This window comes from Pan paniscus, chromosome 5 (genome assembly GCF_029289425.2).
Source record: "Pan paniscus chromosome 5, NHGRI_mPanPan1-v2.0_pri, whole genome shotgun sequence".
Lineage (NCBI taxonomy): Eukaryota > Metazoa > Chordata > Mammalia > Primates > Hominidae > Pan > Pan paniscus.
The window spans coordinates 102,352,304-102,376,385 of NC_073254.2; the positions used below are offsets into that span (position 1 = coordinate 102,352,304).

The 24,082-nt window shown below is 40.6% G+C and overlaps 2 pseudogenes; both read right to left on the bottom strand.

Moving 5' to 3' along the window:
- Window positions 1–5,739: 5,739 nt before the first annotated feature.
- On the bottom strand, window positions 5,740–14,810 carry LOC117980818 (large ribosomal subunit protein uL23-like; annotated as a pseudogene).
- Window positions 14,811–17,065: 2,255 nt separating this feature from the next.
- LOC100994617 (single-stranded DNA-binding protein 2-like) lies at window positions 17,066–20,415 on the bottom strand (annotated as a pseudogene).
- Between the last annotated feature and the right edge of the window lie 3,667 nt (window positions 20,416–24,082).

Sequence of the window (24,082 nt, forward strand, 5' to 3'; positions counted from 1 at the left end):
TCAATGACCAAAAGTTCCACATAAATAAGCTAGGGAAAAAAAAAGAGCAAAGTAAATCCCAAAGTAAGTGGGAGGAAATAAAGATAACAACAGAAATCAATTAACTAAAATATAGGAAAGTTATAGAAAAAATTAGCAAAGCTGAAAATTGTTCTTTGAAAAGATCAGCAAAATTGATAAACTCCTTGCTAGAATTAGTTATTTAAAAAAAAAAAAAAAAGGCTGAGCGCAGTGGCTCATGCCTGTAATCCCAACAGGGGATTACAAAGAGGCTGAGGTGGGCGGATCACCTGAGGTCAGGAGTTCGAGACTAGCCTGGCCAACATGGTGAAACCCCGTCTCTACTAAAAATACAAAAAAATTACCCGCACATGGTGGCAGGTGCCTGTAATCTCAGCTACTTGGGAGGCTAAGGCAGAAGAATCACTGCTTGTACCTGGGAGGTGGAGGTTGCAGTGAGCCGAGACCACACCATTGCACTCCAGCCTAGGCAACAAGAGTGAAACTCCATCTAGAAAGAAAGAAAAAGAAAGAAAGAGAGAGAGAGAAGGAAGGAAGGAAGGAAGGAAGACAAACATCAAGAATTTCAAGAGTCTGAGATTGTGCCCTCCTGTTAAAGCTAACAAGTTAATCTGCCAGAGTTTCACGGAATCTGGCCTGCTAAATGAGATTCCTAAGCCAGAGACTAGCACTTTACCACTCACAGCCAGCAAGCAGCATGAGCTTCACATTTGCATTAGTTCTTTTAGACCCTCAAGTCCTATGAGAAAGACACAGAGTGGCCCAGGTAGGTGTTATAGGTGTTATAAATGTAGTGGGTTGGCATCTCAGTTAAGGAAACCCAGGCTTAGTAACTCAATCCTTTATAGTAGACTGCAAGCAAACCTGCCTGACTTTTACCCCTGAGGTAGAAATTATCTTTATTGTACCAGAGTTAAAAAAAAAAAAAAAAAAAAAAAAAAAACCTGTCCCTGCTCTAGAGGGCTCTGCTGTCACTATTTACCAAGTGATTTGCAATACAAACATCTTTAAAAGATAACCCAGAACAAAGGCTGTCAGTGCCTCTACTCACAGGACCTGCAGAAACGTGAAGGAACCCATAGGAAATTTGTTCCCAACAAGAGCACCAATTGCCGATATCAGGAATGAAAAAGTAGTTATCACCACAGATACCACAGACATTAGAACAAAATATAAAATAAAATAAAATAAAGTAAGAGAACATTGTGAACAACATTAGGTCAAAAAAAAGTTGCCTTTGAGAAGTTGAGGGTAGGGATTGACTGAAAAGGAGAATGAGGAAACTCTCTGAGGTTGTAGAAATATTCCATATCTTGATGGAGGTGTAGGTTACATAGGGTACATGCATTTATCGTAACTCCACAAATATACACTTAAAATTTGTGCATTTCGTTGTTGCAAATTTTACCTCAAAAGGAAAAAATGGGCCGGGCGCAGTGGCTCATGCCTGTAATCCCAGCATTTTGAAAGGCCGAGGCGGGCAGATCACGAGGTCAGAAGATGGAGACCATCCTGGCTAACGTGGTGAAACCCCGTCTCTACTAAAAATACAAAAAATTTAAAAAAAAAAATACAAAAAATTAGCCGGGCATGGTGGCACACACCTGTAGTCGCAGCTACTCGGGAAGCTGAGGCAGGAGAATCACTTGAACCCAGGAGGTGGAGGTTGCAGTGAGCCGAGATCATGCCACTGCACTCCAGCCTGGGTGACAGAGTGAGACTCCGTCTCAAAAAAATAAATAAATAAACAATATAAACCTTAGTAATGATTTTTATACTAAAGTGTTTCAGGGTAAAAGTATTTAGAGATAAATGATCAATATCTGCAATTTACTCTGAAATGCATAAAGAAATATAAAATGCATAAAGGGATGAACAAATGGGTAGATACGTGATAAGGCAAATATATTTAAAATGTTAATGGTTTAATCTCGATAAACATATATTTGTTCACAATAATATTCTGCTAAGTTTGTTGTATGCTTCAAAATTTCTAAATAAAAAAATGGAAAGAAAAAGAGACTTAAAAAAATGTACAGTCATGCATCACTTAACAATGGAGACACATTCTGAGAAATGTGTTGTTAGACAATTTTGTCATTGTGCCCACATAATAGAGTATCCTTACACAAACCTAGATGGTATAGCCTACTACACATCTAGGCCATGTGGGATAGCCTATTGTTCCTTGATTACAAACTTGTACAGTATGTTACTGTACTGAATATTGTCAGCAGTTGTAACCCAATGGTAAGTATTTGTGTGAGGAAACATAACTAAACATAGAAAAAGTACAGTAAAAATATGGATTATAATCTTTTGGGACCACTGTTGTATTATGTGCTGTCTTTGACCAAAATGTTGTTTTACAGCATGTGATGGTAAATCAGTTACAATAAATGGACCTTATTTGGATAATGATTTGGGCACATAAGCTGTAAAATCCAATAGTATGACATACTAGGGATAATTTGAACACTGGCTTGTTACTTGTTTATTGTTTTTATTTTATTTTATTTTATTTTATTTTTTTAGACAGAGTCTTGCTCTGTTGCCCGGGTTCGAGTGCAATAGTGCCATCACAGCTCACTGCAACCTCTGCCTCCAGGGTTCAAGCAATTATCCTATCTCAGCCTCCCAAGTAGCTGGGATTACAGGCACACACCACCACACCCGGCTAATTTTTTGTATTTTTAGTAGACATAGGTTTTCACCATGTTGGCCAGGGTGGTCTCGAACTCCTGACCTCACGTGATCCACCCGCCTTGGCCTCCCAAAGTACTGGGATTACAGTCGTGAGCCACTGCGCCCAGGCTGTTTATTGTTTTTAAGCCTGTGTAAGAGAAGCTGTTGGCGCTGGGCTCCACGGTCTCTCACCCTTACCACTTCAGGGCATGCTACCCTGAATTTAGCAGCCAGCAACTGCATTTCTTTGCCTGAAGACTTTGCCTCCTGAAGTCTTGTTGGCCTGCCCCTGTGGCTTTCTGCAAGTGCTGAGGAGGTAATGCTTGCCCAACTCAGATTCAGCCATCTGCGAAAGTCTTACTTAGAACCTTCCTTTTTCTGTCTCACTCTCTCCACTTCCCCACTGGTGTTTCCCTCTCTCAGATGACTTGCACTTAAATTTTTGTCTTTGTTTCAGCTTCTGGAGGAACCCAAAGTGTGACATTGGGATAATGGCATTTCAGTTATTTAAAAACAAACAAACAAACAAACAAAAAGACTTTTTAAGTTTGGGAGATATTTACTGAAATATTACAGATAAAATTATATTACTTGGGATTTGTTTCAAAACACAAGTGTTAGTGGGGAGAGTGGATAAAAATATAGATGAAAAAATGTTGGCCAGGCTTCGTGGCTTACGCCTGTAATCCCAGTACTTTGGGAGGCCAAGGTGGGTGGATCACCTGAGGTCAGGAGTTTGAAACCAGCCTGGCAAGCATGGTGAAACCCCATCTCTACTAAAAATACAAAAATTAGCCAGCTGTGGTGGCGGGCACCTGTAATCCCAGCTATTCAGGAAGCTGAGGCAGGAGTATTGCTTGAACCCGGGAGGCAGAGGTTGCAGTGAGCCGAGATCGTGCCATTGCAGTCTAGCCTGGGCAACAGAGCAAGATTCCGTCTCAAAAAAAAAAAAAAAAGAAAAGAAAGAAAAAGAAAAAAATGTCAGGATGACAATTATTGAAATGCAGTGCTAAACATGGTTGTTCATTATACACTTCTGTCTACTTTTTGTATATGTTAGACATTGTATTACAAATGATCTGTAGGAGCTAAAAAAAAAAGGAGATATGTTTGGAGGCTTGGGCACAAATTGTTGCCTGGGCTCTGCCAAGCAGCCTCACCTGAGGAAGACATTAGTTTAAAAGCTGACCAAAGAATCCACGCGGGAATATTCAGAACTACGTCATATTTGTAATAGCCCTAAACTGGAAACTGCTGGAATGTCCTTCAATGGGTGAATGATTAAATAAGCTACGGCAGATCTGCACCATGGAATGCTACTTAACGATAAAAAGGAACTAATTGTTGATACACCAACCTGGATGGACCTCAAGAGCAACATACTGAGTGAAAAAAAACAACAACTAATCTCAAAAGATCATGTGATTCTATTTATATATATATATACACATATATGTATAAATATTTTTATATTGTATATTTTTATATTTAATATATATTTGTATATATTTTTATATTTTATATATTATATATGTATATATGTATAAATATATGTACACATGTATATTTATGCATATGTATACATGTATATTTATACATATGTATAAATATATACACATGTATATGCACATGTATATTTATACATATGTATACACATGTATATACACATGTATATACACATGTATATTTATACATATGTATAAATATATATACATGTATATATATATATACATGTATATATATTCCTAGTAGCTGGGAATACAGACAGATGCCATGACGCCCAGCTAATTTTTCTAGAGACGAGGTTTCACCATGTTGGTCAAGGCTGGTTTCGAACTCCTGATCACAGGTGAACCACTCACCTTGGCCTCCCAAAGTGCTGAATTAAAGGCGTGAGCCACAACACCCGGCCCGTTTATATATTCTTGAAATGACATGACAAAGTATACAGATGGAGATAGATTCATGGTTGCCAGGGGTTTGGGAAGCAAGAGGCATATATGACTGTATACGGGTAGCATGAAGGAGATATTTGTGGTAAGGATCTTGTGCAGTATTTTTTTTTTTTTTTTGAGATGGAGTCTCACTTTGTCACCCAGGCTGGAGTGCAGTGGCAGGATCTTGGCTCACTGCAACCTCCGCCTCCTGGGTTCAAGCAATCCTCCGTCTTCAGCCTCCCAAGTAGCTGGAATTGCAGGCACGAGTCACCATACCTAGCTACTTTTTTGTATTTTTAGTAGAAACAGGGTTTCACCATGTTGGCCAGCTGGTCATGAACTCCTGCCTCAAGTGATTCACCTGCCTTGGCCTCCCAAAGTGCTGGGATTATAGGCATGAGCCACTGCACCTGGGCAAGGACTACTGCTTGTGCATTTTCTTGATTATGGTGGTGGTTATATGATTCTACACAATTGCATAGAACTGTACACACACACAAACACACACACACACAATGAGTGCCTATAGAGGAAAATCTGAATGAAATCAATGGATTGTACCAATATAAATTTCTGTGTTTAGGCTGGGCCCAGTGGCTCATGCCTGTAATCCCAACACTTTGGTAGGCTGAGGTGGGTGGATCCCTTGAGCCCAGGAGTACAAGAACAGTCTGGGCAACATAAAGAGACCCCATCGCTACTAAAAATGCAAAATTAATCAAGTGTGGCGGCACACACCTATAGTCCCAGCTACTGGAGAGACCGAGGTGGTGAGAGGATCACCTGAGCCTGGTGAGTTCGAGGCTGTGGTGAGCAGCGATCGTGCCACTGCATTCCAGCCTGGGCAACAGTGAGACCTTGTCTCAAAAAAAAAAAAAATTCTGTATTTTTAATTTATACTATATGTAAGATGTAACCATTGAGGGAATGTGGGTGCAGGGTACAAGGGACCTCTGTAAACCATTTTTTGCAACTTTCTAAGAATCTACAATTATTTCAAAATTAAACATCTTTTTAAAAGTAAAGAAATGGAAATAAAATTTTTTTTCTGATGAAAATATGTATATATATTTAGGATTCATCCTCTAGACTCACTTTAGATAGTCTCAATCTTGTTGGCAACACCCAAAGCATGGTAATCAGGAGCCAGTCAAACATATGCCTTCTTCTCTCCATCAGGCCTAATCAGGGTGTTCACCTTGACCACATCAGTGTCATAGAGCTTCTTCACAGCCTGTTTGATCTGGTGCTTGTTGGCTTTAACATCTTCAATGAACACAAGTGTGTTGCTGTAACTGCCCAATGGGTTCATCTTGCCTGCTGCCTAGACAAAGCCAATTTATCAATACAGGGGAATTGCAATAGAGAAAGAGTAATTCATGCAGAGCTGGCTGTGCAGGAGACCACAGTTTATTATTGCTCAAATCAGTCTCCCTGAGCATTTGGGGATGAGAGTTTTTAAGGATTACTTGGTGGGTGGGGGGCAGCCAGTGAGTCAGGAGTGTGGATTGTTCAGGTCGGAGATGAAATCATGGGAAGTTGAAGCTGTCCTCTTGGGCTGAGTCAGTTCCTGGGTGGGGGTCACAAGATCAGATGAACCCGTTTATCTGTGTAGTATCAGCTGATCCATCAAGTTCAGGGTCTATAAAATATCTCAAGCTCGGATCTTAGGCTTTACAACAATGATGTTATACACAGGAGCAAATTTAGGAAGGGTCAGAATCTCGTAGCCTCCAGCTGCACGACTCCTAGACTATAATTTCTAATATTTTGGCTAATTTGCTAGTCCCACAAAGGCAGTCTAGTCCCCAGGCAAGAAGGGGTTTGCCTTGGGAGAGGCCTGTTATCACTTTGTTTTTTCTTTCTTCTGTTTTTTTTTTTTGAGATAGAGTTTTGTTCTTGTTGCCCAGGCTGGAGTGCAATGTCGCGATCTCTGCTCACCTCAACCTCTGCCTACCGGGTTCAAGAGACTCTCCTGTCTCAGCCTCCCGAGTAGCTGGGTTTACAGACATGCGCCATCATGCCCGGCTAATTTTGAATTTTAGTGGAGAACAGGGTTTCTCCATGTTGGTCAGGCTGGTCTCGAACTCTTGACCTCAGGTGATCTGCCTGCCTCTGCCTCCCAGAGTGCTGGGATTACAGGCGTGAGCCACTGTGCCCAGCTTCGTCTTTGTTTTAAACTATAAACTAAGTTCCTCCCAAAGTTAGTTCAGCCTATGCCCAGGAATGAACAAGGATAGCTTGGAGGTTAGAAGCCAGCTAGAGCTGGTTAGGTCAGATCTCTTTCACTATCTCAGTTATAATTTGGTAATGGTGGTTTCATTGTTGTCTGCTATCTTCTTCATGGCGGACTCAGTGGTCAGAGGAAACTTGATGATAGCATAGTGGTCAAGCTTGTTTCTCCTGGGGGTGCTCTTCCGGAGATACTTGGTCAGTTTCCCGAGTTGCAGTGTCTTGAGCCGCCAGAAGGTGGGTGACGTGCGGATCTTCTTTTTTTTGTGGTTGTGGACACCTTTCAGCACTACCTCTAGGCCTTCAAAGCGTTCGCTTTGGCTTCAGCTTTAGGAGGGGCAGGAGCTTCCTTTTCGCCTTCGGTGCCATCTTGTGAAAAAGCAAAAATAAAGTTTTTTAAAAGGGCATCCAAATTTAGTGAAGTCCTATATCCATTGTTGACAGTGCGAAAGTGCAAGCTTCCTTTTCTCTATCCAGGAGCAGGAGCAGTACAGTCTTCACTTGAAGTCCAGTAGCCTAATTATTATAGGCTATGTACCCTCTAAACCTGATTATAAGGCTCTCTTGGACATTTGAGAAGCTGCTCAACATCTTAATAAATTCCTTTTCAAGTTAAACTAGACACTGTGTGTTCTGTTGTTTGCAGCTTTCAATGCTGGCCGCTTTTTATTGTAATAGTTTCAATCGCCTGTCTTTGTCTCCTGAGGGATATGGGAGAGTGATAAGTAAAGCTAAAATGTATCTCTACACACTGAAGCCACTGAAGAAATTGGTATAAAGATAGAAATTAATAAATGGATATTCAATCTACTTCAAGAATGTCTTTGTTAATGCCACTGACTATAGCCTCTTGGGCACTTCTAGAAGCAGAGAGACGGGTCTATGCTGCTTTATGATTATTAATGCTCCTCACTTTCTTTCTTTCTTTTTTTTTAGATGGAGTTTTGCTCTCGTTGCTCAGGCTGGAGTGCAGTGACAGGCTCGCAGCTCACTGTATTCTTCTGTGTCTAGAACACAAATTCTGCTTCTATACCTCGTTAATGTAATGATGATGCACTGCCCTCCCTCAAGACCCCTAATCACAGCCCATACTGGTTCTCAGATGAAAGGACTACTGCGTGCAAATCCCTCCTTATGTTAAGTGTGGTTTATATAAGGTCCCTGAAAGAGGGCTGTTGAAGAAAGCTTTATAACTATCCTATGTTATAGGAAGATTGGGGTAGACAAGAGGACAAGCAAGGGACTGGGAAGAAAGCAAGAGAAAATAACAAAACATATAGTTCAAATAACAGAAATAAGATTTATAGAAATTATTTTGGCCTAAGAAAAGAAGGAGAAAGAGATCCAGGGCAGGATCTTTAAGGATCTCACAGGCAATATTTCCCCTATTACCCTTATTATGACTTTGTATTAAATGTATATGTGGGTGGGGATCCTTGCTGGTATTGGGACTTTATACTTAATTTATTCAAGTTATACTATGAAGAAATTAATTTACAAAGCTTACAAAAGCAGAACTACATGAACAACTTCAATTGAATGAAATTTTACCTTAGTCCAAAATAGAAATGGCCAGTTTTATTATACATCTTTCTCTTGATCCCAGTTTTATATTTGAGATTAAAATGTATGTACAAAAGCACTTTAAAACAGTTAAGATGATAGAGGGAATTGTTAGAGGTACACATGAGACCGCCTTTGCAAAATTATGACTGAGACAGGGAAAGAGATTTAACTTAAGCGACTCCATCTCACTTTTAACCTCCAAGCTGTCCTTGTTCATTCCTGGGCATAGGCTGAATTAACTTTGGGAGAAACTTAGTTTGTAGTTTATCGTTTAAACAAAGACGGTAACAGCCCTTTCCCAAAGCAGATCTCCTTCTTGCCTGGGGACTAGATCGCCTTTGTAGGACCAACATTAGCCACAAGATCAGAAATTATGGTTTAGGAGTCATGCAGCTGGAGGCTACAAGATTCTGACCCTCCCTAGACTGCTCCTAAGATCAATGCTTGACTATTTTGGAGACCCTGCACTTGATGGATCAGCTGGCACCACCCAGATTAATAAACTGGCTCATCTGATCATGTGGTCCCCACCCAGGAACTGACTCAGCACAAGACAGCTTCAACTCCCTATGATTTCATCTCTGTCAAATCAGCACTGCTGGCTCACTGGCTTCCCCCACCCACCAAGTTATCCTTAAAAACTCTGCTCTGGAATGCCCAGGGAGACTGATTTGAGTAACAATAAAACTCCCATCTCCTGCACAGCCAGCTCTGCGTGAATTATTCTTTCTCTATTGCAAATCCCCTGTCTTGAATTGGCTCTGTCTAGGCAGCCAGCAAGGGAAACCCCTGGGCTGTTACACACATGCTATGACTTGCATAATGGTTTCTCCTTCAAAGTTTTGTCATTGTTTCTGGTCTATCTTCTAAAATTTTCACCATCAGAAATTAAGACTTTTGAGAAAAACAAAAAACAAAACCAAAACTCCCAGGGAAGTTGGAGTAGCTCTGGGTCTGCCAAAGACCACCATTAATCATCATTCCCTACTTTTCTTTCATACTTTCCAGTTTGGAATCTACTATAACATCCGTTGTTTCTCATTATGATTTTGATTTGTTACAACCTTGAGAAAGAGGTAGAGACTTAAATTATTACCAAAAATGTTTTAATGAAAAAGATGAAGCTCAAAGAGGTTAAGTGACTTGCTCAAGGTCACAGAGCAGTAAAAAAATCTCATCTCCCACATCAGAAACAGAGTAAGCCTGCTGTCCTCTCTAATACTAACACATCAACTGAGAGAAAAGAGAGCCCTGGGGAATTTTCTCTAATCACCCCACATTAGCTGCGTAGCACAGATTGCTTTCCACTTCTCAAATCCCATTGCACTTGCCATCTGCAAAATTCACTTGAGTTCTTCCTCATATTTTGCCTTGTCTTGCTTTTAAGTGCTTAGTAAGTTAATAGGTAAATGGTGTGTGTGTGTGTGTGCATGTGCGTGTGCATCCGCACTTGTAACCTCCAATTATATAGTCCAAGTATTAGAAACACAAATTAGACTTGTATTCTCACAAAATTTAGCACAGTATCATGCTTATGAAAAAATTAATTTGTATATTAATTTAATTAATCTAATTAAATTATTCTCTAATCTAGAGAATAGCATGGAAAATACAGACTTTGACCCTAAGAAGGTATAGAGAAAAGGACAATCTTAGTAGAAGTGGGTCAGGCACTTTCTTGCCTATTGAGTCTACCACTATTATTTTAACCGTTCTTTTGCCAACACACTTCGCACACCTTGTTCTTCCTGTTGCACATGCCCACCTCAACCATAACCCTGGATCAACCTTAAAGTCAGCCTCCTTCTATCCTTACATTTGTTAGTCTAGAGACAAGATTAAAGGCAAGTCTGGGTGTGGTGGCTCACGCCTGTAATCCTAGCACTTTGGGAGGCCAAGACGGGTGGATCACTTGAGGTCAGGAGATCGTGACCATCCTGACCAACATGGTGAAACCCCATCTCTATTAAAAATACAAAAAATTAGCTGGTGATGGTGGTGGGCGCCTGTAATCCCAGCTACTGGGGAGGCTGAGCCAGGAGAAGTGCTTGAACCCGGGAGGTGGAGGTTGCAGTGAGCCGCAATAACGCCACTTTACTCCAGTCTGGGCAACAGCAGTGAAACTCCGTCAAAAAGAAAGCAAGAAAGCAAGCAAGAAGGAAGGAAGGAAGGGAGGGAGGGAGGGACAAGGTTACAAGCAATGGAACTTACACTTGCTTAAATAATAAAGTATGTTTGGACTGAAAAGTCCAAAGGTAAAACTGACTTCAAATGAAGCTTGATCTTGCAGCTCAAATGATGTAAAAGCAAGTTTCTTTTTGTCTTTCCACTCTGCTTTTTTCAGGCTTGGCTTCATTCCCAGGCCAAGCCCTGACTATCATAAGAAGCCTGCTACCCAATCCTTTTGCTTTCATTTTCAGCAGGGAAAAGCAAAAATGTGACCCAGTGTTCACAGTAAAAACCCTAAGTCATGTGCCCAACATTTACCTAATTCCTCAGGCCAGGTAAATGGGATAAACTGATAAGCTTAAACTCAGTTCTGTGTCTCACATTAAAGCTGGAAATTGAATCAATTTCCCTAAAATCACATGGATCTTCAAATGGAAATTAGTAGCTACTGGAAAGGAGAAAGTAGATTTAATTAACACATGTCCTCCATTTTTATTTATCTTGGCTAGTAGGTGTCAACAGAAGAAATCAAACAACTCTGGAATTCACCAATGAAAATTTATGATCTCCCATGTCTGCAGAATTATTACACTAATTACTCTCCCCTCACTCACCTCACTCACTTTTCACTCTCTGCAAGGTATTTTTCCTCAGTTTATTAACTTGATCAAGCATCTCTCTTCATAAAAATGAAAAATAAAGGTCACTGAAACCAATGCCTTTTTTTTTTTGAGACGGAGTCTCGCTCTGTTGCCCAGGCTAGAGTGCAGTGGTGTGATCTCCGCTCACTGCAACCTCTGACTCCCAGGTTTAAGCAATTCTCCTACCTCAGCCTCCCCGGTAGCTAGGACTACAGATGTGCGCCCCCATGCCCGGCTAATTTTTGTATTTTTAGTAGAGACGAGGTTTCACAATGTTGGCCAGGCTGGTCTCCAACTTTTGACCTCAGGTGATCCACCCACCTCAGCCTCCCAAAGTGCTGGGATTACAGGTATGAGCCACTGTGCCTGGTCACCAATGCCATTTAACTGCTATCCTGTTTACCTCCCCTCATAGCCAAGCCCTTGCATTCTATATACAATGTAAACCATGCTAAAGTGAGACAAAAATAAGATCACTGTGCAACCCACAAAACATTGAACAACGTTCTCTCCCAGCCAATGTAAGTGACTGGTATTTCCTTACTAATCCTTCCTGTAGTCTCCCCTTTCTATAGATAAGATTTATTGAGATACTTAATCATAGAATTGCCTTCACTTTTTGATAGTGAGTAACTCTGTTTCCTCAGACTCTCCCCAAAATTATCCAATGGGAGGTCAAACCCTTTAAATAGGTTCTAACATCTTCTAACTGAAATGCGTCTCACTTCCCCATGACGAGAGCTCTCCCCATTTACGACAGTAATAAAACCAACTTGTTCAACTAAATGTGTGTTCCTGGTGGTCTTTGGCTAGAGGGCGTTTGCAGTCCTCACTGTATTAGTTGCAGTATCCATTGAAATCCACTGAAGTATCCTTCGTTTCTCTTTGAGTTATTCCAACATCTTCCAAATGGTTTTCCCTGTCGCCAGTCTTATTTTCTCCAATTGATTCCCAGACACCTTGCTAAAGTGATCTTTTCAAAACTCAGATCTGATTAGATCACTAATCGCCCCCATATTCCTAAGAATAAAGTCCAGATAAAATAGCCTGGCCTGTGACATTCTCCTTGATCTAGTTCCCTAACCACACCAGTTTTATCAGTCACCACCATCTCCCTAACTCCAGTTCCATGCACCAGCCTTGATGAACTTGCTTGCAGCCCTTCCAAAACATTTGTCTGAACTCTAGAATGTCCTTTGGACCTCTCCTGATGCCTAGAATCTTCATCTAGCTAACTTTTACTTGTTCTTAAAGACTTACCTCAAGCATTTCTCATTCAAGCATTGAGAAGCCTTCTAGAATATTCCCAGAAGTCACTAGTTTGTATGTGATACTCACATTGCACTGTATTATTGTTTTCCCTATGAGATTATCAACTTCTTGAGGTCTAGAATTTTGTTATTCATCCTGATGTTCTCTGGCAGTGGACTCTACTCAAGGTTCTTCTCCTGCAATGTTTGAGAACAGAAATTGTGGTGTGAGACATTCTTCTGCTATTCCTGGAAATGGAAGTGGGGGTTGGGAGTTAGGATGCTCAGATATTGGGGACTGCTTTGTGGGTGAAGCCCAGAAATAATAAATGTCTTGCAATATACTGGACAGCTCTGCACAAAGAACTATCTCACCCAAAATGCCAATAGCACATCCATTAAGAAACACCATAGTTTCTCAATAAGTGTCTGCTTAGGAATGAATAAATGAACATAAATGAATAAGTAAAATAAAGTAAAAATGAAAGAATACATTAATGAATAACTGAAGGGGAAAAAGCAGCCTGACCATTTAGAGATGAAAGTGTACCCTAAGGAGAGACACCGATGGGAAATTCATGACTTGACAACTTAAAATTTTGTCTTTGTTATATTCTTAGCCCTTTTCCCCTAGAGCTGTGACTGCAAGGTGCAATCTGAATTGAAAGAACTAATTAAAGTGAGGCTGGGCATGGTGGCTCACGCCTGTAATCCCAGCACTTGGGGAGACCAAGGTGGGCAAATCACTTGAGGTCAGGAGTTCGAGACCAGCCTGGCCAACATGGTGCAACTCTGTCGGTACTAAAAATACACAAATTAGCTAGGCATGGTTGTGGACACCTGTAATCCCAGCTGCTCAGGAGGCTGAGGCATGAGAATCGCTTGAACCCAGGGGGTGGAGGTTGCAGTGAACTGAGATTGCACCACTGCACTCCAACCTGGGCAACAGAGCAAGACTCTGTCTCAAAAAAAAAAAAATGAACTAATTAAAATGAAAAGACTCACATGACAATATCTGGGGTGGAGGAAAAATCAAGCTATCTCAATGTGAGAGGGGAGGCATTTCTACAAGGCCTCTGAGACCATTTGGCCTATGACATTTACCTCACCTTTTTTAAGACAAGACCTTCTAGTTGTGACTTGAATTTGATATTCAACCACTTAACCTAAGACCCATTACTTGAAGTTTATTGTTGCTGCAAATTAAAATCCACAGGGAGCAGACATGCACTACGGTTTTATTTGCCAACGTAAGTGCAGTGTGACTCACATCCTCCCTTCAGGGGGATCTTAGCTAGATAAAACTTTTCCAGGGCTCAACTTTTCCTGGAATAGCTTTGTCATTAAAGACATAGGCACTGAATCAAAAGCTAATTGAATCAAAACTGCGGACAATTTAATCTGGAATTCTAGACCCATTTAGTGCATAAGTAATTGACATCGAGTGTCTTTTATGCAAGGATGCCAACTGTTTCTGGGTCCCACAGCAATCATTGCCAGTTTTAAAGACAGTGTTTTAAACTTCTCCAATCTGTTTCCACATCCAGTAACATAAATATTTCAATGTAATGCCAACCCATAAATATTAGCTGATGATCACGATCTAAACTGTATTTCAAAAAATAAGAGGCATCCATTAAAAGGGTTTTAAAATATTTTATTCACACTTTTCATGGAAATCTTTTTCTAAACTTCTAATTGCACTAGAGAAAATACCAGTAAAATCTTCTCATAAGGATGACCATGAAGGACTTCTGTTTATCTTTATTAAATGTAGACCCAACACATCCCCAACTACAAGTGTTCTACTTCCTCATTTCCTATTTAAAGGAAAGGAAAAAAACTCACTTCCTTTTCTTTACCATTCTTTTGAGACCTACCAAACTGGTAAACTACTCCATACTGATCTATTAATAGCAGCTAATGGGTAGTGAGGCACCATAATTGCCTTTTAGTGATGATGCCTTAGTTCACTAAATTCATTAGTAAATCTAGTACTGGAAATGTTTTCAGGCACTCATAGTTCAAGAGAGAGAGATTTGGGAACAGGCCAGATCTAAAGCAAGCATTGTCTGGAGTTCTTTGATTTGTATTAATGCTGTGGAATATGAGTCTGTGAAAGGAAAATAAATTTTGGGACACCCTCCACTCCCACTCCCTCCTCGCCAAATCACTAAGCCAAAGGGAAAAGTCAAGCTGGGAACTGCTTAGGGTCTATTCCTAAAAAAGATAGCTACTAAGATAAAAAGCTACATACCTCTCTCACAAGAAATTTCCTTGTAGAGGAAGGACAGAGAGGACTCAGTCATCTCTCTGCTCACTGAGATAAATGCATATCTGATTGCCTCCATTGGAAAGGCTAATCAGAAACTCAAAAGAATGCAACCCTTTGTCTCTTTCCTACCTATGACCTGGAAGCCCCCTCCCCGCTTTGAGTTATCCTGCCTTTCCATACAGAACCAATGTACATCTTACATATATTAATTGATGTCTTGTGTCTCTGTAAAATATACAAAACCAAGCTGTGCCCCGACAACCTTGGGCACATGTCATCAGGACCTCCTGAAGCTGTGTCATGGGCCTGTGTTCTTAACTTTGGTAAAATAAGCTTCCTAAATTGACTAAGACCTGTTTCAGATAAAGATCGCTCCTCAGATCTTACTTTGCAGGAGGGTGTTATCTCTACCTATAATAAGCAAAGCTGATTAAGACTAGTTGAATGCATATAAGAATTACATTAAATGCAATTACACATATCTATTGAGCATATTATATATGTAGACACTGTTAGCTAATGCAGAGGATTCAAGAAAAGCAATTTAAAATCTAGTATGGAGAATAAGGTAGATACATAAGTATCACTGATGGTAAAGTGAGACACTGTCATAAAAGAGACAATGGGATTGTGGAGCTACAAAAAGAGAGAGATTACAATCAGTTGAAAGGATCAGGGAAAGCTTCTTCTTTTTTTTTTTTTTTTTTTTTTTTTTTTTTGAGACGGAGTTTCCCTCTTGTTGCCCAGGCTGGAGTGCAATGGTGCAACCTCGGCTCACTGGAACGTCTACCTCCTGAGTTCAAGGGATTCTCCTGCCTCAAACTTCCAAGTAGCTGGGATTACAGGTGCCTGCCACCACACCCGGCTAATTGAAAGCTTCTAGTGGAGTTATTTGTGAAAGAACTGAGGGATAAATAGGAGCATCTGAAAGGAATCTATTTTTTCCATGATTGCTAATGTAGAGAAAAACTATAAAAGACTTTGAAATGCATCAAAAAGATTACTGATGATTTCAATAGAAAATTAGGTGATTTAGCTGGGATCATTGCACCTTTCATTGTCTTTGAGATATTTTACAACTCTGCAAATTGTAGATAATGGATAGCAGTGCAAACAAGCTCTTATTCACAAACATGCAAATTAATTTTGTCAGGTGGAAACACAACTGATTCCTTTATTTCCATTTCTGTAATAAGCAAGTTTTGTATTTATTTACTTTTTTAAATATAAACTCTCAACTAAGTGATTTTATTCCTGTCCATGATTGCAGACACTTACAAAAACATAACATCTGAGTTCACCTTAAATAACTTACAGCTGGACATGGTGGCCCATGCCTGTAGTCCCAGCTACTTGGGAGGTTGAGGAAAGAGAATCACTTGAACCCAGGAGGTGAAGATTGTAGTGTGCCCAGATTGTCCCACTGCACTTCAGCCTAGGTGGCAGAGTGAGACTCTGTCGAAAAAAAAAAGAAGGAAGGAAGGAAGGAAGGAAGGAAAAGAAAGAAAGAAAGAAAGAAAGAAAGAAAGAAAGAAAGAAAGAAAGAAAGAAAGAAAGAAAGAAAGAAAGAAAGAAAAGAATGGACGAACGAACTTGCATAAAGCAGGGATATAGATAGCACACAATAGTTCAGGGAGGTTGCAGAAGCAACTTTTAGTAATTAAAATGTTAATGTGAATAAAGGATGGAATAAATATCCCTACTTATTTCTACCTAAGATGTTATGTGATAATATTTTACAATGTCCTGAGGGTCAATGTATGTTTGTGTATATGTCCATATAACACACACAGATACAGTACATTCTTCTTCCCACACATATACATACAAACATAATTATTTGCAGTTCAGTTTAAGTCAACTTTAATATGCCACTTTGTACCTTTTCTTTTCTTTTGGGGTGGGGGATAGAGTGTCACTCTGTCACCAAGGCTGGAGTGCAGTGGTGTGATCTTGGCTCTTTGCAATCTCCGCCTTCCAGTTCAAGCAATTTTTGTTCCTCAGCCTCCTGACTAGCTGGTAGTAGACACGATCTCACTTTGTTGCCCAGGCTGGTCCTGAACTCCTAGACTCAAGTAATCCTCCCACCTCAGCCTCCCAGTTTCAAGCGATTCTCCTGCCTCAGCCTCCCGAGTAGCTGGGATTACAGGCATGTGCTGCAATGCCTGGCTAATTTTTATATTTTTAGTAGAGACAGGATTTTGCCATGTTGGCCAGGCTGGTATCAAACTCCTGACCTCAAGTGATTCACCCACCTTGGCCTCCCAAAGTGCTGGGATTACAGGTGTAAGCCACCACACCCGGACAGATTCCTTTGTTTAAATATACGCTGTGATAAATAATTTTCCTTTATGATAGTTCTGTGATGGGCTAGTTCACTGTGGCTTACATGAGGGGACTTGGTAATGGATCACACACTCACTGTTATGCAAGAGGAGTAACTCCCTGAAAAGGATTTTAAAAATTTCCCCCAGTTTTGCAATTATCCCTGAGCCCAGTTGATTACTCAGGCTCATTTTATCAGGAGAATTCTTAGAAATGCTGTCCATATCTCCTGAGCCTAAAAGCCATTCATGTGATGTGACTCCATTCCTCCTCCTACTCCATCCATGGTACCATCTGACCCAGATTCCACTGGAAAATTAGGTCTGTTAGGTCTACGACATACTGCATTCATTCATATCTCCAGGGTTGATTAAATCTGCTAGACTAGACATGACGGGTGTTCCTGTGGACCTCACCTCCTGGAGGGCCTATGTAATTCCCAGGAGATGTTGAGGAGTATGGTACTGAATTGGCATTTGTTGGGTTTGGCCAAGATCTGCCACCCTCCAGACCCATGTTCATTCTAGGCATTCCAGAGCCACCTAAAGCATTCACTGGGCATCTCATTGCACCTTCATCATTCTGTACTGACAACCAAGGGTCAGACTGTGGCCCTCAGGGCACCATTCCTCTTGGAGAAATTGGCCCACCTATACTTAAATGTCCTTGTTGTCAAGTTGGATTCCACTGGGGAGTAATGGCTGACTTCCTAGGATACTTCCAAGTGCCTGTTTAGGTATCCTCAATGGGAAACTTGGACCTCCAGGGTAGCAAGGTGACATAAAAAGATAATCATGGAAGTTTTTTGTTACACTTGAGTGTTCACATGTCTCCCTTGGCTCTGGAGCTGCCAAGTAGAGATCCCAAAATACACAATACCAGGAATGTAAGAATCCTGGTGGTTCTCCCAATTTTTTCCCCCATCTTATCTCTGTTAAAAATGTTCGGGATGATCTCTGAACTCCTACATGGAGCAGATATTCATATATGTAAAGTGCTAACTTCACCAAGTTGTGGCTGTCACATGGGTTAATGGTGCTGTTACTCTTGCCTTTGCTGTACATTCTTTGCTGAGAGTAACTCCCATTGTCATGCACTTGTTACCTCATCACAGCCTCCCTAGAAACAGCCCTGTCCCCATGGCAACCCATGTAGCCACCTTCACTATTGGCTGCCTCACACCAACGGCTTTTGCACTTGTTTATAGATTTGTTTCCTCATTGCTTACTATATATGTGATATTTTTAATTCTCCTATCTATGAATCAGTTGTAGCATGTTACTGCTTCCCTCATTAATTACAAAGCTATATAAAATCTTTGACGTGTTAATTTTATATATGTATAAAAGTTCTGATTGCATCCTACTTTAAAAATTATTCTTTTTTTCTTCTTTTTTTTGAGATGGAGTCTTGCTGTGTCATCCAGGCTAGAGTGCAGTGGCGTGATCTCGGCTCACTGGAACCTCCGCCTCCCGGGTTCAAGCAATTATCCTGCTTCAGCCTCCTGAGGAGCTAGGATTACAGGCGCCCACAACCGCGCCTGGCTAATTTTTCTATTTTTAGTAGAGACGGGGTTTCACCATCTTGCCCAAGCTGGCCTAGAACTCCTGACCTCGTGATCCACCCACCCAGGCCTCCCAAAGTGTTGGAATTACAGGCGTGAGCCACCATGCCTGGCCAAAAACTATTTTTTAAGACTAACACATTTCATCTAACATGATTTTGAGTAACTCTTTATTAATATACCTTTTTCATTTTTCCCTTTCTTTGACCACTTTATTTATTTTATTTATTTATTTTTGAGACGGAGTTTCACTCTGTCACCCAGGCTGGAATGTAGTGGCGCGATCTGGGCTCACCGCAACCTCCACCTCCCGGGTTCAAGTGATTCTCCTGCCTGAGCCTCCTGAGTAGCTGGGATTACAGGTGCCCACCATAGTGACTGGCTAATTTTTGTATTTTTAGTAGAGATAAGGTTTGATCATGTTGGCCAGGCTGGTCTTGAACCCCTGACTTCAGGTGATCCCCCCGCCTTGGCCTTCCAAAGTGCTGGGATTACAGGTGTAAGCCATTGTGCCCAGGCTTATTTATTTATTTATTTATTTATTTAATTTATTTTTTGAGACAGAGTCTGGCTCTGTGGGCCTGGCTGGAGTGCAGCGGCATGATCTCGGCTCACTGCAACCTCTGCCTCCTGGATTTAAGCAATTCTCCTGCCTCAGCCTCCTGAGTAGCTGGGATTACAGGCACACGCCACCATGACTGGCTAATTTTTATATTTTTAGTAGAGAAGGGGTTTCACCATGTTGGTCAGGCTGGTGTCGAACTCCTGACCTTAGGTGATCCACCTGCCTCAGCCTCCCAAAGTGCTGGGATTACAGACATGAACCACTGGGCCCGTCCTCTTTGAACAGTTTAATATAGACCTAAAACTGTATATAGTATGTATGGGATTATGAAGGTGGAAGTAAAGGATGATATTAATAATTTTTCTTGTAAAGATCTAGCACTCCTAGAATCTTTCCTACCTAATATGCAAACCAAGGATTACTGAAACAGAAGTTTTGAATCTGGAGGCTGTTCTGTAGTCCTTGGTTTCTATATGAAAATAAAGCCTTTACTTGAAAAATATATATTAAATGTAGAACGTATTAATATTTTATACTTTCTTTTCTTTTTTTCTTTTTTTTGAGATGGAGTCTCACTCTATCACCCAGGCCGGAGAGCAGTGGTGCAATCTTGGCTCACTGCAACCTCCGCCTCCTGGGTTCAAGGGATTCTCCTCCCTCAGCCTCTTGAATACACGGGATTACAGGCACATGCCACCATGCCTGGCTAATTTTTGCATTTTTGGTAGAGATGGCATTTCACCATGTTGGCCAGGCTGGTCTGGAACTCCTTTTTTCTTTTTCTTTTTCTTTTCTTTTTTTTTTTTTTTTTGAGACAGAGTCTTGCTCTGTTGCCCAAGCTGGAGTGCAGTGGTGCAATATAGACTCACTGCAACCTCCACCTCCTGGGTTCAAGTGATTCTCCTGCCTCAGCCTCCCTAGGAGCTGAGAGGCTACCATGTGCCATCATGCCTGGCTAATTTTCGTATTTTTAGTAGAGATGGATTTTCATCATGTTGACCACGCTGGTCTTGAACTTCTGACCTAAGGTGATCCTCCCGCCTCGGCCTCCCAAAGTGCTGGGATTACAGATGTGAGCTACCGTGCCTGGCCGTATTTTAAATTTTCTATAACTAAGTATTTTATATGTATAAATGTCTTTATATGTAAATATAAAAAGATAAATATATATGTATAGAACTAGCTATATACTTCTCTATTTATTTATATATATCCCATTAGAGTACAAGTCTTATTTATCATTGAAATGCTTCCTCCACTATACCGGGACCCTCAGTGCTGAGGGTGGCTACATTCTGAGTAGAGAACATCTTTGATTTTTCAGTCTACAGTTGCAGCTGCTGCATTTTTCTTTGCTGTCTTGTGACCCATTTGTCACTGCTAGTCCTCTGCTGTTCTGCCATTGACACTATATAAGGTTATGGAATCTTCTGGTCCAGCTCCTATTCAAGCCTTTACATACATCTTCCCTCAGAGGACTATCTGCTACTATCTGCTAGCAGTCTAGTTTCTCCCCACTACCTATGTTAAGCTCAGACAGTTCAATCAGATTCTCCATACCACAGCCCTAGTGCCCAGTTTGTCAGCAGCACTAACATTTCCACACTGAGTTTTCTCCTTGTAGAGGTGTGATGTCCAAGCAGGCTCATGTCTCTTTCCTGATGGAACCCATAATATCTGTCCTTCCCAGTTCCTGTCAATGCACCTCTCACCCCTGTCCCTAACACACAGGAATTATTCTGCCCCTATTTTTGAACATATAGTTATATTGCTTCTACAGACCTGAATTCTAAACCATAAAGATACAAATATCTATTTATGCTCATCCCTATTAGTCACTGTCTCTTTAGTACCTGAAGCATAAAAAATTTCTTTAAAAATAAGAAAAACTCTAATAGGAGAGGTCATTAGTCCCTTAGAGCTCTCGGCAACATTTGAGTTTATCTTATAAGATGGAATGTCCTTTCGTCTCTTAATTATATCCATAAAACTAATGAAACTTTAATAAGAAATCTAGATTCCATTAATAGGTTTTGGACATCACAGACATATTTGCTTGTTTGTTTTTAAGTGGGGCAGAGAATAAAGCCCAACCTCCAACATCTATGCCTGCTCTATCTGCATGACATTGACAAGAGCAGAGGCCAAACGTGAGCGGACAGATTCCAAGAGGAGGGTCCTCTCATGTAGAGCTACTCTCGTGTCTTACTGTTGGGTCTCATTATGCTACTTAAGAGCAATACAAAATAGTCTTACAGGTTACTAGAAAGCCAGAATAAATAAAAGGAAGGCTTATTAAAAAAACCATATTCCCAGGAAAACTCTGGGTTAATGCCTACTCAGAAAGGAAAGAGAGAGATGCCAAAACAGATTATGTATTACTTTAATTGAATCTCTGTATATGATTTGATTAAGGTTTTTTGCCATACTTAAGACAAGACAGTGTATTCATCATGACTTTACATCATATTATGTTCTGGTTATGTAATTATAAAATAATTAAATTGCCTTCATAAAATTATATGAAAATTCAATGATTACATTTTAGAAATGGGCCACTTAAGCCTGTTCAGTTTCTAACCCATAATAAACTTGGCACCCCTAGAGAGCACTGGAAGTGAGACATAAACTGAGCATTACTTGGCATTCTTCCACAAAAATTCCTGCTGTGGAAGATTGCCCCTTTCAAATAACATCAAGTACTAAACTAGTATTTAATTTAAAACTCTTTAATCAACAAAGATCCCAACAACTGCTAAAACTTCACTGCATGCCAATTTTAACTACCAATTATGAAATCACTGCTAATGCAGTCAATAAAATAGGAGACTTTGAATTGGGGATGAGGGAAGGGTACTGAAACATAGAGATTAGGAGATCACTATCTCGTTTCTTAAAGAAAAATTCTGCAGTAATTTAGCTGAAATTAAGATCAGAGGTGTTGGCCGGGCGCGGTGGCTCACACCTGTAATCCCAACACTTTGCGAGGCTGAGGCAGGTGGATCACAAGGTCAGGAGTTCCAGACCAGCCTGACCAACATGGTGAAACTCCATCTCTACTAAACATACAAAAATTAGCCAGGTGTGGGGCGGGCACCTGTAATCCCAGCTACTCGGGAGGGTGAGGCAGGAGAATCGCTTGAACTCGGGAGGTGGTGATTGCAGAGAGCTGACATTGCGCCACTGAACTCCAGCTTGGGCAATAGAACAAGACTCTGTCTCAAAAAAAAAAAAAAAAAAAAAAGAGGTGTGAGTTCTTTTTAACTAAAACTGCTTTAGGCAGGTACATCTCACTCAGTTACTCTTATTTTAATTAACATGGTGAAAGTATAGTGTCCTAAAATCTACCATCCTGAAAAATTGTTTATTTTTGTTTCTTTCTTTTTTTTTTTTTTTTTTTGAGACCAAATCTTGCTCTGTCACCCAGGCTGGAGTGCAGTGGCTCAATCTCAGCTCACTGCAACCTCCGCCTCCCGAGTTCAACTCTCAGGCCTCAGCCTCTGGAGTAGCTGGGACTATAGGTGCCTACCACCACATCTGGCTAACTTTTTGTATTTTTAGTAGAGACAGGGGTTTCACCATGTTGGCCAGGCTGCCCTCAAACTCCTGACCTCAAGTGATCCACCTGCCTTGGCCTCCCAAAGTGCTAGGATTACAGGCATGAGCCACCATGCCCAGCCTTTCCTATCTTTATGGTGAAAAGATCAAGACAAAAGAAACCCTTTCATAACTAAGCATCAGGCAACCATGAGAAGATCAATGTATTGAAGAGAAACTTCCAAGTGATGGGTGGTATTGGGAAATTAGAGATTTGGCCCTTGAATCAGTAGATATAGGATATCTCAGCAGGCATCAAGTGAGGTTTGAAAGTCATTCATTTAATTACCTCCTATCATTCAAAGCATTTTAGACTTGCCCAGCATGTTTTACATTTCAATTCACTTTCACATCATTAATTTAGCCGCAAGATCATGACAATGCACAACAGGAAGAGGTCCTGAGAAAGTCAAGTCCTCCGAGTAAATTTGGTAGGAATCTACCTCTATCACCAGCTGGGAAGTAGGCAACGATTGACACATGCAGATTTGATCAGTCTTTCAGTGCCTGTACAGGAGGAGACCCCCCTAGGGAAGGCAGAAGTACTTTGGAAACAGAGCAGCCGGTGAGTGGGATCAGAATGGAGACCTGATCTTAGCAGTATCTCACAGTCAAAGCAAAGCCAGTCTCAAGTTAGAGATCAGCCTTTAAAAGGACAAGCTGATTCTGGGAAACATGAATCACTTAAGTTAGACAGCAGTTTCTGATTTGGTGATGGTTTTTTTAAATTTTTGTTTCTTTCCATATATATAGGGGTTGTTTATTCATTCTGAACTTTGCTAACAGTGGGCCAACTTCTAAAACTTGGTTATGGTTCTCATAGGTGTATATTTTTAATATGCATAATTGAAGACATCTTTGTTTTTTCATGTCCATATATTTAAAATTTGAGAAATATAAATTTAAGTGAGAAGAGTTGGAAGAGGGGAGCAATATTATGGTTTAGATGACGTGATCATTTCCATTTTCTTAGCTTATTAACATATTTTCCTATACCTAGCAGAATCAAGGTTTTATTTTAGTGTGACAGACAGAACCGGGATAGCAAGAAAAAGTCCAAAGTTAAAATACCACTGCAGCAGTTCCTCTGGATACTGAAAGAGTTTTCATGTTTTTGGCTCTCCACAAAGCAGATTAAAGCTTAAAACTTTCAGTGAAAACAAAAGAGACCCCAGGATTGAATTATCCCCATAGAAGGTTAAACAAAAAAACCCAAAAGCCCAAAAAACTAGAATTAAACCTGGAGATTCCAAAG